Here is a 16,838-nt window from a genome sequence, read left to right as displayed (position 1 = left end):
GTAAAAAAAAAAAAAAAAAAAAATCGCAATAAGCGTATATTGATTGGTTTGTGCAAAAGTTATAGCGTCTTCAAAATAGGGGATAGTTTTATGGCATTTTTATTATTATTTTTTCTGTTAACACTTAATGGCGGCGATCTGCGATTTTTAGCAGGACTGCCACATTGCGGCGGACACATCGGACACTTTTGACACTTTTTTGGGACCATTGACATTTATACAGAGCTAAAAATAGCCACTGATTACTGTATAAATGGCACTGGCAGGGAAGGGGGGGACACTAGGGGGCGATCAAGGGGTTAAATCGGTTCCCTCATGTGTTCTAACTGTAGGGGGGAGGGGACTGCCTGGAGGAGGAGGAGACCGATTGCTGTTCCTAATCTTTAGGAGCAGCAGATCTGTCTCTCCTCCCCTGACAGAACGGAAATCTGTCTGTTTACATTGACAGATTTCCGTTCTGTCTCTGTCAGGAGCGATTGCGGGTGGCCGGTGGGCATCGCGACCGCCGGCCACGCGCATCGGCTCCGGCGTCGCGCCGCGGGTTGCGCGCGCCCAGGGGCGTTGCTAGGTCTACAAAAGATCTGGGGCTAGAGCCCATAGCAGCGTAGTAAAGAAAGTCATATGCTTGGGTGGGCATACACATGTATATAATATAGGTATGTGTGTATATATATCCCCAGAGAGCCCCCCTTACATCAGGGTCCCCAGAGAGCCTCCCCCTTGCATCAGGGTCCCCAGAGAGCCCCCCTTACATCAGGGTCCCAAGATAGCCTCCCCCTTAAATCAGGGTCCCCAGAGAGCCTCCCCCTTACATCAGGGTCCCCAGAGAGCCTCCCCCTTGCATCAGGGTCCCCAGAGAGCCCCCCTTACATCAGGGTCCCAAGATAGCCTCCCCCTTAAATCAGGGTCCCCAGAGAGCCTCCCCCTTACATCAGGGTTCCCAGAGAGCCTCCCCTCCCCTTGGGGACCCCTGCAGAGGCTCGGGGCTATGGGCCCCAGATTCGGGGCTATAGCCCCAAAAGCCACCCCCTAGCGACGCCACTGCGCGCGCCCCATAGAGCTCTTAAAGCAGCTGATGTACCATGGCGGCGATTCTCCCAGGGGAGCCAACCGAGCCAACCTGCTGCAGTATAAGTTATTAATTATATCGCCAGCATGCTGATGAGGAGGGGAATTGGAGGAACCAGGGAAGGCCAATAATAAGCAGATGAAACTTCAGCTTTAAAAATGCCATGAACAGTGGAGAAGACCTCACTACTGAAGACAGTTACCCTGGAATGGAGAAGGCCCCAGCTTTATCTTTTGACATAACACCGAACAACCTTTATAATTTAACCACATTTTTTTAAGCTGCGAGCACCCAACTCCTGAAGTTGTTTAATTGCTTGTCCTGACCATCAGTCTTGGACGACTATGCAATTATCAAGGCGCCCCAGGGGGGGCAGAACACAGTTTAGGGAGCTTGCTGAGGATGGACAGGAAATCAAAAACGGATAATCCATCCTCTCCATACTTAAAGTGCATCTAAAACCAAAAAAAAAAAAAAAAAAGTTATATATTTCAGCTTACTAGTCCTTATATGTGGTGGCTGCATTCGTTTTATCCTTCCAGAACATTTTCAGCAAGTACAGAATCATAGATATTTTGAAACCTCTCCAAGTACAGATGTCCCCCCTTTCCAGTAAAAAAATCCCCAAGTACAAAGACTCTCCCCCACAGTACAGATTTTCCCCCCATACATATTTCCCAATCCAGTACAGGCCTCCCTCAGTACAGAACCCCCCCCCCAGTACAGATCTCCCCCAGCATAGGTCCCCCCTTAGTACATATCTCTCCGCCAGTATAGATTTCCCCCTCCAGTACAGATCACCCTCAGGTTATATTCACCCCAGTACAGATCCCCCCCCCCCAATACAGATCCCCCCAGTACAGATTTCTCCCCCCACAATACAGATTCTCTCCCCCACAGTACCGATCTCTTTTTCTGTACAGATCTCCCCCCAGGACAGATCTCCCCTAGCATAGACCGCCCAATACAACCCCCCCCCCCCAGTACAGATCTCACCTAAGTACAGATTTCCAAATCCAGTACAGGCCTCCCTCAGTATAGAACACCCCCTGTTCCCAGTACAGATCTCCCCCAATATATTTCTCCCCCACAATACAAATTTTCTCTCCCACAGTACAGGTTTCCCCTCAGTACAGATCTCTCCCAACATAGACCTCCCCAGTACAGATCTTCTCCTCCAGTACAGAATTCCCTCAGTATAGAACCCCCCAGTGTAGGTTTTCCCCCAATACAGATCTCCCCCCTTTCAAGTACAGATCTCCCCCCAGTGCAGTGCTCTCTCCCCCAGTACAGATTCCCCCCCTCCTAGTATAGATGAAGTCCCAGTACAGATTTTTTCCAGTACAAATTTCCCCCTCCAGTACAGGCCTCCCTCAGTATAGAACCCCCCCCCCCCCATATTGATCTCCCCCTCTAGTAAAGATCTCCCCCAGCATGGACCCCTCTTAGTACATATCTCTCCCCAGTATAGATTTCCCCCTCCAGTACAGATCTCCCTCAGGATATATCACCCCCCAGTACAGATTTCTCCCCCATAATACTGATTCTCTCACCCAAGTACAGATTTCCCCCCAATACAGATCTCCCCAATCATAGACCCCCGATACTGATGCCGCCCCCCCCCAGTACAGATCTCACATGAGTACAGATATCCCCCTCCAGTACAGGCCTCTCTCAGTATAGAACCCCCCCAGTTCAAATCTGTTCCCCAGTGCAGATATCCTCCTTTAGTACAGATCTCTCTCAGTATATACCCCCCCTAGTACAGATCTCACTCAATATAGTTCCCGAGTACAGATTTCTCCCCCACAATACAGGTCTCCCCTCAGTACAGATCTCCCCCAGAATAGACCTCCTCAGTACAGATCTCCTCCTCCAGTACAGATCTCCCTCAGTATAGAACCTCCAGTGTAGATTTCCCCCCAGTACAGATCACCCCCTTTTCCAGTATAGATCTCCCCAGTGAGGTTTTCTCCTCCCAGTACATATCCCCCCCCTCCAGTACAGATGAAGTCCCAGTACAGATCCCCCCATTACAGATATGCCCCCCCAGTATAGATTCCTCACAGTACAGATCCCCCCCAGTATAGACTCCCCCCCCACACCAGAGTATAGATTCCCCCCTGTACAGATTCTCCCCCCCCAGTACAGACTCCCCCCACACCAGAGTATAGATTCCCCCCCAGTACAGATCTCAGCCGCATTACAGATTTCCCCCACAGTACAGATCTCCATCCACTCGAAAGATCTTTCCCCAGTACAGATTTCCCCCCAGTACAGATCCTCTCCTAGATTACCCTCCAGTGCTGGTCTTCTCCCAATACAGATCTATTTCCCCCTTGTACAGATCTTTAGAACGCTCTGGGGATATTCGGAATCCCCCCCTATCTATGCCCCTGAGCAATTACAGAAAATATCCTGTCCGAAATGCCGTGTCCTTTACACTTCCCATTAATTAAACTGAAATCCCAAGCAATCGTATCTTCCTCATAAATGTATCTTCTGTATATTACAAATTAGTGTTTGTAGTACAGATCAGGAGAGCGGGCTAAGGTGACAACGCGCTCCCTCATAGATATAGTACGGTGAGTTAGCGGTGTCACCATAGGACAGGAAGTATATTACTGGCAGGATCACCAGGTGAAAATAAAAGAGAAATAGCCTGAAAAAAGAAAACCAATGCAGCCACCGCATCTAAAGACTGGTAAGCTACAATATATTCTATATTTGTTTTGGGGTTTAGATATACGATAAAGGTAAGGCACGAAATTCCCATTCCCAAGTTGGAATAGCTGATTGCCAGCCTCTATGCCTTCTACCTTTACATGTCTGCAGTGTGCTGAGCCATGTGCATTAGTGTGTGTTATGTCTCGCATTAAAGTGCTTTGTGTTTAGGTAACTTATAGAAATGAATGGGCTGCCAACTCACCTTAATGTGCTAAAAATCACCCAATTACCATTTTTGGCAATGCCATGCACCGCAACGCTGAGTCCTGCTGCAACGCAGTGCCTTGCCTTGCTGCGTTAGGGTGCCAATTCATAATGAATGCCCCCACGACGCATGTAACATAGGTTATCAGCATTGCAAGTGCTGCCACAATGCAATAGTGCCAATGGGCCCTTGGGGACCCAATCAGAGCCGTCTGTTCCGGTGTGTGCGGATCGTTTTCTTCCGAACCGAAATTAGGATGAATTTTTCTTTATTGGGTAATTCAGATGTATCCAAATTACAATAGCGAATACGAATTTAAACTAATCCGAAATAACGAAACAAAGTTTAAAAAAGGTTTTTGAATCCAAATTTGAATTTACGAAGAGAATGTAATAGAATAGAAAATAAAGGAATAAAATAGAGAAGAATAGAATGGAATAGAATAGAAAAGAATAGAAGATAAAAGAATAGAATAGAGTAAAATAGAACAGAATAGAAAATAAAAGAATAGAAAAAAAATAGAATAAAAAATAAAGGGATAGACTACAAAATAGACTCAACTACTCTCAGATCGGTTGGACTTTTCTGTACTGTGTTAGGAATTTAGAATAGAAAAGAATAGAAACTAAAGGAATAGAATAGAGAAGAATATAAAAAAATAGAATAAAAAATAAAGGGATAGAATAGAAAATAGACTCCACTACTCTCAGATCGGTTGGACTTTTCTGTACTATATCAGGAATTTAGAATAGAAAAGAATAGAAACTAAAGGAATAGAATAGAGACAAACAGCATAGAAAAGAATAGAATAGAAGATAAAAGAATAGAATAGAATAAAATGGAACAGAATAGAAAATAAAAGAATAGAAAAAAAAATAGAATAAAAAAATTAAGGGAAAGAATAGAAAATAAACTCCACTACTCTCAGATTGGTTGGACCTTTCTGTACTGTATTAGGAATTTAGAATAGAAAAAAATAGAAACTAAAGGAATACAATAGAGAATAATAGAAAAAAAATAGAATAAATAATAAAGGGATAGAATAGAAAATAGACTCCACTACTCTCAGATCGGTTGGACCTTTCTGTACTATATCAGGAATTTAGAATAGAAAAGAATAGAAACTAAAGGAATGGAATAGAGAAGAATAGAATTGAATAGAAAATAATAGAATAGACGTTAAAAGAATAGAATAGAGTAAAATAGAACAGAATAGAAAATAAAAGAATAGAAAAAAATTGAATAAAAAAATAAAGGGATAGAATAGAAAATAGACTCCACTACTCTCAGATCAGTTGTACCTTTCTGTACTGTATCAGGAATTTAGAATAGAAAAGAATAGAAACTAAAGGAATAGAATATAGACAAACAGCATAGAAAAGAATAGAATAGAAGATAAAAGAATAGAATAGAATAAAATAGAACAGAATAGAAAATAAAAGAATAGAAAAAAAAATAGAATACAAAAATTAAGGGATAGAATAGAAAATAAACTCCACTAATCTCAGATTGGTTGGACCTTTCTGTACTGTATTAGGAATTTAGAATAGAAAAGAATAGAAACTAAAGGAATACAATAGAGAATAATAGAAAAAAAATAGAATAAATAATAAAGGGATAGAATAGAAAATAGACTCCACTACTCTCAGATCAGTTGGACCCTTCTGTACTGTATCAGGAATTTAGAATAGAAAAGAATAGAAACTAAAGGAATAGAATAGAGACAAACAGCATAGAAAAGAATAGAATAGAAGATAAAAGAATAAAATAGAATAAAATAGAACAGAATAGAAAATAAAAGAATAGAAAAAAAATAGAATAAAAAAATTAAGGGATAGAATAGAAAATAAACTCCACTACTCTCAGATCAGTTGGACCTTTCTGTACTGTATTAGGAATTTAGAATAGAAAAGAATAGAAACTAAAGGAATAGAATAGACTAGAATAGAATAGAAAAGAATAGAATAGAAGATAAAAGAATAGAATAGAATAAAATATAACAGAATAGAAAATAAAAGAATAGAAAAAGATTGAACTAAAAAATAAAGGGATAAAATAGAAAATAGACTCCACTACTCTCAGATCGCTTGGACCTTTCTGTACTGTATTAGGAATTTAGAATAAAAAAGAATAGAAACTGAAGGAATAGAATAGAGAAGAATAGAAAAGAATAGAAGATAAAAGAATAGAATAGAGTAAAATGTAACAGAATAGAAAATAAAAAATATAAAAATAATAGAATACAAAATAAAAGGATAGAATAGAAAATAAAAGAATAGAAGAGAAAAGAATAGAAACTAAAGGAATAAAATAGAATAGAATAAAAAAATTGATTTTCAAATAGAATAAGTTCGAATTAGAATACAATAGAAAAGAATATAACAAAAAAAAAAAACAGAATAGAAAAGACTAGAATAGAAATCAAATAGTAAAGAATAGAATAGTATAGAACAAACACTAGAAAGGAATAGAATAGAATAGAAAGAATAAAACAATATAACTGTTTTCCGAAAATTGAATTTCGAATAGAATAAATTTGAATTCGAATAGAAAAGAATAGACTATACTAGAAAAGAAAAGAATAAAACAGAAAATAAAAGAATAGAATATAAAAAAAAAAACAATAGATTAAAATGGAACAGAAAGAATATAACCATCTTCCAAAATTTGAATCTCGAATAGAATAAATCCGATTTCAAATGGAATTCGATTCAAATTTAAATGCAATTCAAATTTTTTTTTGGAGAAAAAAAACAATCAGGGACTTCCGCGTTTCTTGTGTGTAGCCCATTATAATGAATGGGCCGCTCTACACGTGACGTGCGTGGAAACATGCCCACGCTCAGTCGCACCTGTAGGTGTGAACCAAGCCCGTTCACACAACGCACTGCATGGGGAAGATCTGCCCCGAGGGCCGCTTTACACCACATGCTGTCCAGTGCGTTTTTTTTTGTTTTTGTTTTTCTGGATCAAAAACGCATTGGATAGTAGGTTATATGGTTTCCAATGACATAGTTCACACCAGTGCAGTCAGTTCCAGAAAAAAAAAAAAAGGAAACCATGCTGCATTTTTCCTGCACTGGACTGTACTGAGGGCCAGTTCACACCGCATGCAGTCCAGTGGCGTTTTTTTTCTGCATCAAAAACGCATGGAAAGTAGGTTATAGGGTTTTCAATGGCATAGTTCACACCAGTGAGGTCAGTTCCAGTGCGTTCCAGTTCCAGAAAAAAAAAGTAGAACATGCTGCATTTTTTCTGCACTGGACTGAACGGGAACGCCGTAAAACACATCTAAAACGCACTGCAACACACTTGTTCTTAAGGTTGAGAAAAAAGAGGGGGGGAGCACTGAATGGCATCAAAAACACACTGGAACGCATCAAAAACGCGCATGCAGAAAAGCATCTGGAACGCATCAGGACTACGTTTCTATGGTATGAACCGGCCCTGAAACACTGTAAAAAGCATCAAAAACGCACTGGAACGCACATGTCCTCATTTTAGGTGAAGAAAAAAAAGGGGAAAAAATGCAGTGGACTGCACTAAAAACGCACCAAAAACACATAAAAAACGCACCAAAAACATGTCAATAACGCCAGATACATTCCAGGCGCTTTATTGCATGTGCGTTTTTGACACATTTTTGATGCATTCCAGTGCGTTTTTGATGCGTTTTTGATACAGTCCAGCGCATCCCCCCCCCCTTTTTTTTTTTGCTTAACTTTAAATAAGGACATGTGTGCTCCAGTGCGTTTCTGGTGCATTTTACAGCGTTCCAGTACAGTCAAGTGCAGGAAAATGCAGTATGTTCTACTTTTTTTTTCTGGAACTGCAAGCACTGGTGTGATCTATGCAATTGGAAACCATATAACCTACTATCCGTGCGTTTTTCTGTTTTTTTTTCCTGTATCAAAAATGCATGGAAAGTGGGTTATATGGTTTCCAATTGCTTGTGGACTGGCCCTGAAGGTTCAGGGGCCAGTTCACAACATAGAAACGCAGTCCAGAGGCCTTCCAGATGCTTTTCTGCATGCAAGTTTTTTTTTACGTGTTTTTGAGGCAGCCCAGTGCGTCTTTGATGCGTTTTTGATGCAGTCCAGTGCGTTTTTGCCCCCTTCCCTCTTTTCTATTAACCTTAAATAAGGACATGTGGGTTCCAGTGCGTTTTTGGTGTGGGTTCCGGTGCTTTTTTGATGCGTTTTACAGCGTTCCAGTACAGTCCAGTGTAGGATAAATGCAGCATGTTCTCTACTTTTTTTTTTCTGGAACGCACTGGGATTGACCGCACTGGTGTGAAATATGCCATTGAAAACCATACAACCTACTATCTATGCGTTTTCAATGCAGAAAAAAAAAAACGCACAGGACTGCATGTGGTGTGAACTGGCCCTAAGAAAAAAGAGGGGGGAAAAATGAACTCGACTGCATCAAAAAACGCATCAAAAACGCACTGGACTGCATCAAAAAATGCATAAAAAACGCACTGGACTGTATAAAAAAATGCATTAAAAATGCACTGGACTGTATAAAAAAAAAATGCATCAAAAATGCACTGGACTGCATCAAAAAACGCATAAAAAATGCACTGGACTGCATCAAAAAACGCATAAAAAATGCACTGGACTGTATAAAAAAAAATGCATCAAAAATGCACTGGACTGCATCAAAAAACGCATAAAAAATGCACTGGACTGCATCAAAAAACGCATCAAAATGCACTGAACTGCATTAAAAACGTGTCATAAACGCACATGCAGAAAAGCATCTGAAACGCATCCGGACTGCGTTTCTATGGTGTGAACTGGCCCTGAAAGGCCAATAGGTCACCCTGCCCCCCCCCCCGCACTCCATTGATTGCCGAGGCTTTACTTTCACGACATCACTGCGAGACGCTCCATATTCGCTCAGCTCTCGCGGCAAAGTTTTAGGACGAGTTCTAAAACAGTCATTTAACATAAAAAGTTTTAGGATGTGAAAGGAAGGACGGCGTGAGATTTTATTACATGCGCGCTCCGATCACAGCTGCAGAACATCAGAAAACAGCGGCGCAAATGCTTCGCCCAGTTGGCAGCCGCCATTTCCCCGTCTACATCGATCTCCCCCCCTCACAATCGAGCCAAGGCCGCCTCTCGCTTCGTCCGAACCCCCCCATCCCCCCCCCCACTCCTCTTCCTAGAAGACGTGGAATAGAATATGCTAATGGAGTGAGATTGCCGGAGATAAGCCGGAATAGATGCCTGGCATTCCTCCGCACCTGACCGCCTGAGGGATGCAGGTGTGTGTGTGTGTGTGCGCCTGAAATCCGATAGCAGCTCCGCGGCCTCCGCGTCGGCTCAATGGATTATTCTCATTATCAATACTGGCATCAAAGAGGGGCAAAGAAAAAAAAAAAAAAAAAAGGAGCCTCGCACCTGCCAAAAAAAAAAAAAGAGTTTTCGATATTAAAGCGACAGATTTCTATCTCCGCGTCTGCCACCGTGCCAGCGGCGTCTTTGGCGGAGGCCGCCTTTTGTGAAGCTGGCGCACGCCGCGGCAGAATGCTGACTTTGAAGAAAATCTTTATGCATCAAAGTAACGACGAGCGGAAGGGGATTAATTCGCCGCCGTAACGGGAGTTAAACTTTAAAAACGTTGTTTTTTTTTATTACGGGAGGGAAAAATGCGACAGATAAATATTAGAGCCTGTATATCCCATGGCAGCGGACTCTGCCGGTGACATCATCACCGCGCTCGAGGCAAACGTATTCATCGGATGACCTGATTGGGTGATGTTTGATGAGCACGACAAAGCGTGTCTTTTAAGCCCCCATACACACTATTAGATTTTCTGCAGATTTTTGTCTTCAGATTTACCAAAACCATATAATATGGAGGTCAAACCTTAAGGGCCGGTTCACACCATAGAAACGCAGTCCAGATGCGCTCCAGATGGTTTTTTTGCATACGCGTTTTTGATGCTTTCCAGTGCGTTTTTGATGCGTTTTTGTGCGTTTTTGATGCAGTCCAGTGCATTTCCCCCTCCCTTTTTTTTCCCTTTACCTTAAATAAGAACATGGATGTTCCAGTGTGTTTTTGGTGCATTGCGGTGCGTTCCCGTGAGTTTTTGATGCTTTTTACAGTGTTCCAGTGCAGTCCAGTGCAGGAAAAATGCAGCATGTTCTACTTTTTTTTTTCTGGAACTGGAACTCGTTGGAACTACAAGCACTGGTGTGAACTATGCCATTGAAAACCATATAACCTACTTTCTATGCGTTTTTGATGCAGGAAAAAAATGCACTGGACTGCATGTGGGGTGAACTGGGCCTAAGAGTTTCATTTTGTATGCAATCAGGCAGGCCCTCGCACCACATGGTTTTGGTAAATCAGAAGACAATCTGCAGAAAGTCTAATAGTGTTGTATGGGGTCTTAGATTTCATTTAGATTTGCATTTGGGGGAGCGGCAAAAATTTTTTTTTTTTTTTGCTGCCTGCCAACTGTACCCCCTTAAGCTGCAATAGGCAAGGGGTGGGGGTGATGCTTCACTTTACATCCACAGCTAAGTTCACCAGACATGTAGCGATCGGCGGGTGGCAAGCGATCTGAAAGGGCCTGTACTTTTATTCTGTGCAAATAGGGAAAACAAAAAAAAAAACAAATGTTATTGGGCTATTTCCTGTGCTGGACGAATGCTTTTCATTGATTTAAAACAGAAATTAACTCTTTTGACCAGTAGATGGCGCTAAGTATGATAGGAATTACTTCTGACACTGGTGCAATATTTTCCACATTGTTTGCATGTACAATTGTTCTGTGCAAATGGGGCAGAATAAAATAAAAAATAAATAATAATAATATATATATATATATATATATATATATATATATATATATATATATATATATATATATATATATATTATTATTATTATTATTATTATTATTGGGCTATTTTGTTTGCTGGACGAATGCTTTTCACTGATTTAAAACAGAAATTAAATATCTTGACCAGTATATGGCGCTAAGTGTCATAGGAATTACTTATGACACTTTGTGCAATCTAGTGGCCTGGTGCAATATTTTCCACTTTTTTTTTTTTAATAAGAAAATTGCAGTGCAATTTACCCAGTGAAAGTGTATATGTACATTTGTTCTGTGCAAATGGGGCAAGAAAAAAAATGTTATTGGGCTAATTTCTGTGCTGAACAAATGTTTTTAATTGATTTAAAACAGAAATGAACTAATTTAACAAGTAGAAGGTGCTAAGTATCAAAGCAATTACTTTAGCTAGCACCATCTAGGGGCCTGGTGCAATATTTTGCAATTTTTTTTTTTTAAATAAAAAAATTCCACTGCAACTCATCCAGTGAAAGTGCATGTACTTTTGTTCTGTGCAAATAGGGCAAAAAAAAGGAGAAAAGATTATTATTGCGCTATTCCCTGTGCTGGACGAATGCTTTTTCATTGATTTAAAACAGAAATGAACTCTTTTGACCAGTAGATGGTGCTAAGTATTATAGGAATTACTTATGACACTTAGTGCCATCTAGTGGCCTGCTGAAATATTTTTCGCCTTTTTTTTTTTTTTTTTTTAAATAAAAAAAATTGCAGTGCAATTCATCCAATGAAAGTGCACGTACATGTTTTTTTTTTTTTGTTTTTTTGTGTGCATATGGGGCAAAAAGAGCTCCAAACAAATGGTACTGGGCTGGACAAATGTTTTTCATTGATTTAAATGTACTCATTTGACCAGTAGATGGCACTAAGTATGATAGGAATTACTTATGACACTTAGTGCCATATAGTGGCCTGGTGCAATATTTTCCCCTTTTTTTTTGTTTTCAATTGCAGTGCAACTCACCCAGTGTAAGTGCATGTACAATTGTTCTGTGCAAACGGGGCAAAAAAAAAAGGAGATGATTATTATTGGGCTATTTTCTGTGCTGGACAAATGTGTTTTATCGATTTAAAACAGAAAATAACTCTTTTAACCAGATTCAAATCGTTTTCAAACCGTTTTCAAATACTTTTTGAAAACGTTTTCAAAATTCAAAATCTTTTCGAATTCGATTCGTTTTCAAATTCGAATTCGAAAACTTTTTGAATTCGAATAATCTTCCAATTTCCAAAGAGAATAAAATAGAATAGAAAATAAAGGAATAAAATAGAAATTTTGTTTTTTTTTTCTATTTTATTCCTTAATTTTCTACTCTATTTTATTCTCTTTGGAAATTGAAAAGCTTTTTGAATTCGAAAGCTCTTCGAATTAAAATTTTTTTTCGAATTTGAAAACTTTTCGAAAATTGATTCGAAAACGTTTACAATCGATCCGAATTCGAAAAATTCAAATCAATTCGAAAACGAATACAAAAAAAAACAAATTCCGAAAACGGATTAAACGAATGAAACAGATTTAACCAAATCGGATTTATGTAAATAACGAATCGAAACGAAACATTTTTTTTCGTTCTGCACATGCGCAGCTACTTGCTTAGATGAGAATCCTGGAAGCACCTAAAAAAAGTAGGGGTGTAGGGGTGGGGAGTGGAGTGTTGTCCAATTATAAGGGTGGGAGGGGGAGGGGTGTTAGGGTGTTAAGTGGATGGGGAGGGTGAAGATTAACTTTTAGGGGTGCGCACCAGAACTACAACGACCTGCCTAGGTGAGAACCATGGAGGCTGCCCAGAAATAATTTATTGGGAGGCAATGATGTTCAATTGTAAGAATGGATGGGGGGGGGCAAGTGTGGATTGGGGAGAAGGTCTACTTTAAGGGGTGCACACCAGAACTACAACTACAAGAATCCTGGAAGTAGCCAAAAAAAAGGTATTGGGGGCAAAATAAGTTATAAGAGGGGAAGGGGGAGTCCTGCAGGGGTGTTAAGAGGATAAAGAGAAGGATGAAGGTCAACTTTAAGGGGTACGCACCAGAACTACATCTTCTTGCCTAGGTTAGAATCATGGGGGCAGCCCAGAAAAAAATTATTGGGAGGAAACGATGTGCAATTGTGAGAGCGGGAGGGGTGCAAGGGTGTTAAGTGAATGGGGAGGGGTGCGAGAGTCTGCTTTAAGGGGTGCACACCAGAACTACAACTACTTGTCTATGTGAGAACCCCCCAAAAAAGGTTCTAGGGCGGGAAAAAAAATGATGTCCACTTTGGAAAAAGGGAAAGGGGTAAAGTTCAGGGGTGTTAATTGGATGGGGGCGGTGAAGCTCCACTTTTAAGGGGTGCATGCCACAACTAAAATGACTTACCTAGGCAAAAATCCTGGAAGCACCCCCAAAAAAGGTATTGGGGAACAAAAAATTGTAAGAGCAGGACGGGGAAGAGCTACAAGGGTGTTAAGTGGATGATGGGGGAGAGTAAAGGTCAACTCTAAGGGGTGCACATCAGAACTCTAATTACTCAGCAAGAATCCCAGAAGCTTCCAAAAAAAAAAAATGGGGGAGAAAAAATATTTCCAATTGTGAAAGCAGGAAGGGGTGCAAGGGTGTTAATTGGATGGGGGATGGCGAAGGTCCGCTTTAAGGGGTGCACGCCAGAAATATAACGACGTGCCTAGCCGAGAATCCTAGAAGCACCCCAAAAAAGATCGTTGGTATAGACAAAAAAGTTATGTCCAGGTATAAGAGTTAGAGGGGGGAGGGCTCCAAGGGTGTTAAGTAGACGGGGGTGAAGGTCAACTTTGAGGGGTCTACACCAGAACTACAACTACTTGTCTAGATGAGGAACCCAGAAGCACCCCAAAAAAAAGGTATTGGGGGAAAAAAAATGACATTCAATTGAAAGCAGGAAGGAGGAGAGGTGCGAGGGTGTTAACTGGATGGGTATATTGAAGCTCCGCTTTAAGGGGTGCAGGCCACAACTACTACTTGCCTAGGCAAAATGGAAGCACCCCCAAATAAGAGGTATTAGGAAGGAAAAAAAATGACATCCAATGGTGAGTGCGGGATGGGGGAGAGCTGCAAGGGTGTTAAGTGGATGTGGAGAGTGAAGGCCAACTCTAAGGGGGTGCACACCAGAACTACTGCTACTTACCTAGGCAAAAATCCTAGAAGCACCCTCAAAATAAGGTATTGGGGAGAAAAAAAAATGTCTTATTGTGAGAGCAGGATGGAGGAGGGCTGCAAGGGTGTTAAGTGGATGAGGAGAGTGAAGGCCAACTCTAAGGGGCCTTACACACCAGAACTACAACTACTTGTTCCACAGACAGGTCCCCATTCAGACATAGAGCTCCAGGAACCAGCATGGAGAATCTGGAAAACATGAATTCCTCATTTCGGAGCTACAACAAGATTTTTTTTTTTTCCGTCTGTTATGACTGCGAGGAAAAAGCTGACGTTCAGCCAAGACAAGCGGGGACGTACCTGAAAACAGATCCTCGGCCCCTCCACGCAGGCTCGCTCACATGTCTGACCAAAGGACGGATTCCACAACTCCAGCCAAGTTCCTTCCACTCCCTTGACGAAGCAGGAGGACAATGATGGGGGATTTGTGTCCTCCACCACTTCAGTGCAAACAAAAGAAAAGCAGGAACTATGTGTAACTCCCCGAGTATTCCCCGCACTGCCCTGGAGTCACAGATGTTTCACTGATTCCATGAGATAGCAAGTCCGAGAATCCCGGAATTTGCCTGTTGCTATTAGTTATGCATTCTAGACCGAGATCTGTAGGCCCTAATTATACGGGCCGGATCGCATTCCTCGTTCGGGGGAAGAGATTGCAATACTGGTAGAACCCTTTATGTTCAATAAAAGACACCCAACTCATTCTATAGAATGCTTTTTGTTACATTGTATTATTTTCTTATTGTGACACCAAACTGGTTTAACCACTTGCTGACCAGCGACATACTGGTAAGCCGCTGGATTGGAAGGGTGATATCTCAGATTGGAAGGGTGATATCTCGGATTGGGATGGATATATCTCGGATTGGAAGGGTGATATCCCAAATTGGAAGGGTGATATGTTGGATTGGAAGGGTAATATCTCGGATTGGAAGGGTAATATCTTGGATTGGAAGGGTGATATCTCAGGTTGGGAGGGTTAAATCTCGGATTGGGAGAGTAATATCCTGGATTGAGAGGGATATATCTTAGATTGGGAGGGATATATCTTGGATTGGGAGGGATATATCTCGGATTGGGAGGGATATATCTCGGATTGGGAGGGTGATATCTCAGATTGGAAGGGTGATATCTCGGATTGGAAGGGTGATATCTCGGATTGGAAGGGTGATATCTCGGATTGGAAGGGTGATATCTCGGATTGGAAGGGTGATATCTCGGATTGGAAGGGTGATATCTCAGATTGAAAGGGTGATATCTCGGATTGGAAGGGTGATATCTCGGATTGGAAGGGTGAAATCTCGGATTGGAAGGGTGATATCTTGGATTGGAAGGGTGATATCTCAGATTGGAAGGATCATATCTTGGATTGGAAGGGTGGTAAGTCAGACTGGAAGGGTGATATCTCAGATTGGAAGGGTTTTATCTCGGATTGGGAGGGATATATCGGATTGGAAGAGTGATATCTTGGATTGGGAGGGTGATATCTCGGATTGGGAGGGTGATATTTGGCCCAAATATAAATTCCGATGAATTTTTGGTTATTCGAAGATTTAAATGTATCCAAATCTCCAAATAATTCAGTAACGAATTTCGATGAAATTCATTTAATTTTGTTTTCTAACGAATTCCAAATTTTCAGAACAAAGAGCCTGGTATAGATTGTAGGGGGCAGACCCCACGCTGTTTTTTTTTTTTTTTTTTTACTTTCTCTTTGCCGGCATTCTTTTTTTTACATTCAGCTGTCAGTGGGGAAGCACGCTGACATCGGTTGTCATCAGTTGTTAAGGGTGCAATGGCCGGCTCCCCGGCCCGCTCCTTAACAACCAGCTATTCTTCACACACAATGTGAATCCTTCCAAAAATTTGGAATTAGTTAGAAATTTAATAAACAAAAGAAAATTAAAGGAAACTAAATCTGAAACGAATCAACGATAACAAAATTAATAACCTAACGAATCTATCTGGAACTAATAATACAAATTTTTCCGTTCTGCACATGTCTAGTTGTCCTATTGCAATCTGCCGATCGCCTTCCACAAGCAAGGTCCTGCACCGCCATCTTCTATGGCTGTTATATCAGGGGGCTGCTGTCCCTTCTGGATTCTTGCCATTGATGCAGCACTTCATCAGGGGCAGGGCTGCTGATAGGGGGGACTACCAGTCCTCCTGTAGGGGGCCCGGACACACAGGGGGGCCCAAACAGCAGAAGGAATTGGTGTGGTCGGGGGGAGGGGAAATCAAAGAAAGATGCCTTGTGCGGCTCTCTACAGCAGCTGAAAGCCGGTTTCTTTCCCTCCGGCCGGCTTTCAGCTTCTGTAGGGAGAGACACAGACACAGGGCATCGTTCCTGTAATTGCTTCCCCCGCACCGATCCTCCTCCCTGTTCTGTCTACTTCTGATCCCCCCCAGTGTGCCCCCCTGTCACTGTGCTGCGCCAACCTCCCCCCCCCCCCCTCCTGTGCCACTGCTGGCTTCCCTGTCCTGTAAAAAAAATAAATTGTGAAAAAAGAACATTAACATTGTAACAAGTAATTTTTAAAAATTGTAAAATTAAATAATTATTAAATATTTTAAAATGAAATAATTATTAGAAATTGTAAAATTTCATAATTATTAAAAATAGTAAAATTAAATAATTTTAAAAATGTAAACATTTTTTTAAAACTATACATTAAAAAAAAAAAAAAAGTTAAAAAAAAGGTAGTGTATTATTTGTGAAAATATTGTTTTTATATATTTTTTGGGGGGCTCCGTGATTTCTAACAGCAGCTCTGATTGGGTGGCTGGCT

At 41.1% G+C, this 16,838-nt stretch overlaps 1 protein-coding gene across 1 annotated transcript in view; it reads right to left on the bottom strand.

Annotated features, from left to right (window-relative positions):
- The window catches only part of LOC141103831 (FRAS1-related extracellular matrix protein 1-like), a 229,827-nt gene extending 215,211 nt beyond the window's left edge, over window positions 1-14,616 (bottom strand). The window contains 1 exon segment of the mRNA XM_073593852.1: window positions 14,347-14,616. The gene's annotated coding sequence lies outside the window, so the exon portion shown is untranslated.
- Window positions 14,617-16,838: the final 2,222 nt, after the last annotated feature.

Source organism: Aquarana catesbeiana, linkage group LG07 (assembly GCF_042186555.1).
Source record: "Aquarana catesbeiana isolate 2022-GZ linkage group LG07, ASM4218655v1, whole genome shotgun sequence".
In the NCBI taxonomy this organism is placed as follows: domain Eukaryota; kingdom Metazoa; phylum Chordata; class Amphibia; order Anura; family Ranidae; genus Aquarana; species Aquarana catesbeiana.
Note: the sequence above shows the minus strand (reverse complement) of the source record. Positions and strands in the feature narration are given on the sequence as shown.